We start from the raw sequence: 2,905 nt of genomic DNA on the forward strand, positions 1-2,905 counted from the left end.
ACCAGAAAGACCGAGAGAGACAGAGAGACAGAAAGCGAGAAATCACCCCCCAGGGGGGATGGTCACGCCGCAATCCCTTCTCCTCCATTCTCCTCTCAGGATCTTGGGCAAGCATGCACACACCCCTGGTGTGAGTTTAAGCCACCAGGTCTGGGACTCATGGGAGTCCAGCGACATAGCCATGACATCAACTGCTGGTCCCGTTTGCCATATTTGTAAAACTAGTTTATCGTATCTTTATTAGAAATCTATTTTCATGAAATTAATTTCTTCCTGTTCAATGTAGCTCCGTTCTTTAGTTGTCCTCTGCTTCTATTTTAAGACCATTCCTAACACTGACCATTAGCAGATTTATATCTGGGACACTAAATACAAACCAAATGGAAACGGAATAAAATTGGCAGCCTGGCTAGGCCAGAGGTCCGGGATCCCAAACTTTTAAAATATTATTGGTGTAAGGCCAGTAGGTGGCATGGTAACTAGAGCTCTGGACTCCCATATGGCCAATTGTGGTTAGAGTTCCAGACCAGTGGCTTGAAAATCACACCAGGTGGGTGTGCTTGTGTGCCCCAAATCCTGAGAGGAGAATACAGGAGAAGGGACTACAGTGTGGCTGTCCTTCCTGGGGGGTTATTTATTACTTTATTTCTCTCTGTCTCTCTCCAGCGAGTGCATGCACCCTATAGCAATAAATAAATAAATAAATAAATAAATTAATTAATTAATTAAGTATTCTTGATGTTTTGGAGAGGTGATCTAATTTGGAATCTGATACAACCTATGCAACCTTTCCTTCAAGTATGCATACACAAGTGTTCTGCAGAATTTCCAAGTATTCATAAACCTCTCCCACCTCTCACACTTATTCATGAACTGTGAACTGTCTTGTCTTCATAAACCAAAATGAACCTGAATAATAATAATAATAATAATATTTAGAGATCTTAGGGCGTGTGTGCTCACAGGAAAGAGAGACAGTCTGAGACAGTGAGAAATCACCACCTGGGAGGATGGCCACGTGGCAATCCTTTCTCCTCCATTCTCCTCTCAGGATTTGAGTTTCAAGCTGCCAGGTCCAGAACTCGAACTGTCGTCAGCTATGTGAAAGTTCAGTGCCTTAGCCACTATGCCTTCGGTTAGCCCCTGTACCTGAAAAATTTTAAGTGATGGTCAGCAGTTAAAGGGGAAGAAGCTTCTACAGAAGTTATGAACATAGCAGCCAGCAAGTGGTGGGGTGGTTAAGGCACTGGACTCCCACGTGGACAACTGTGGTCTGAGTACTACACCTGGTGGCATGAAAATCACTTCAGGGAACCAGCAGATGGCAGATGGCAATGTTTTTGGACTCCCACATGATCAACCGTAGTTCAAGTTCCTGACCTGGAGACTTGAAACTCATGCTGTATGTGCCCAAGATCCTGAGAGGAGAACGTATAAGAGACTGGCCATCCTCCCCTGGGGGGGTTGATTCTCTTTCTGTCTGTCTCTCTCTGGTGAGCCACAGGTGCACTATAACCAAAAACTCTGAAAAAAAAAAAAAGAAAAGAAAAGAAAAGAAAATCATGCTGGGCACGTGTGTGTATGCCCAAAATCCCAGGAAAAGGGATTGCAGTATGGTCACACTCCTTGGGGGCGGTGATTTCTCACCTTTTTTTTTTTTAAAGAGTTATTTTATTTAACTTTATTGTATTGTATTTGTATCGTATTATATTTATTTATTTATTTTAATTTGCCCAGAGAGAAAGTAAGAAAGCAAGCCACCAGGTCTGGGACTGGAACTTCAGTAGGCCATGAAGGAGTCCAACACCCTTAACCACCCTGCTACCTGCCAGTCCCGATTTCTCCCTTTCCGTCTGTCTCTGTCTCTCTCTGGCAGGCACATACACTCCATGACAACAATAACAAAAGTTACAAGCTTAATCAACAGGTGGCACTGTTCTGCGGGGGGACCCTAGCTGGGGTGATCGCAACAGGGCCATTACTCAGGCGAGTTCTGCCTGATTCCCCAGGCCTCCACGACTTGAGCTGCAGCAGTCAGGCAAAACGGGTGGGACTGGACGGTCCAGGTCCATCACGCCTGACGAGGACAGCAACAGGTCGGGTTGTGTGAAAACAGTGATGCTCTCCGTAGCTGACACGAAGTGCTTCTTTCTGAGCCACAATTCATTCTAGGAAGAAAAGACTTCCCTCTCGTGCTTCAAGGGTCAGAAAGATGAGGCCTGTAGAGGCGGACCACCTTAACGATGGTCCCCAAGCTTTAGGGTTCATCCTGCCACTTTCCGGAGGGAAGGTTTGGATGTGTCCCCGATGAAGAGGCTGGGCGAACCAGGTGCCACGCACCTTTCTTGGGCCCCATGATTCTCTATTTGTAACTCCAAAGCCCCTGTGGAGGCCGCTGCACCTGTGGGCGGCTTGGACAGGAACTAATGGATGTCCCCTTCCATTTGGGTGTGTTAGGGAAGACCCAAGTGAGCAGTGGACGCCACTCCACCCACTGTGCGAGGCCTTTCTGAAGCGTTAACGCCCACAGCCAGGAAGCCGGGGAACCCTCCAGCACGGTGCAGGACCGTAGAGCCGCCCACGGACCGCGGCCCGCCTCCCGTCCCGCCTCCGGCCCCGCCTCTTGAATGAAGGACGCGCTCCCAGCGGCGCCCGAGCGCCGACGTTCGCCTCCTCGCTCCGCCCCTATGTGCTTAGAGCCCGCCCTTGACCCCGCCCCCATGCGTCAAAGATCCCCGCCGAAGACCCCACCAAACGCCCCCCCCGAGGCCCCGCCTGTGGCCTAGTCCCGGAGCGTCGAGGGCCACTTCCCGGCCCCTCCCTGAGCACAGGGACTCGCCCTTGATCCCGCCTTCATGCTGCGAGGCCCCGCCCCGACTGCCAAAGCCCAGCCTCTAAGCTCGCC

This window comes from Tupaia chinensis, unplaced genomic scaffold (genome assembly GCF_000334495.1).
Source record: "Tupaia chinensis unplaced genomic scaffold, TupChi_1.0 Scaffold000175_1, whole genome shotgun sequence".
NCBI classification, from domain to species: domain Eukaryota; kingdom Metazoa; phylum Chordata; class Mammalia; order Scandentia; family Tupaiidae; genus Tupaia; species Tupaia belangeri.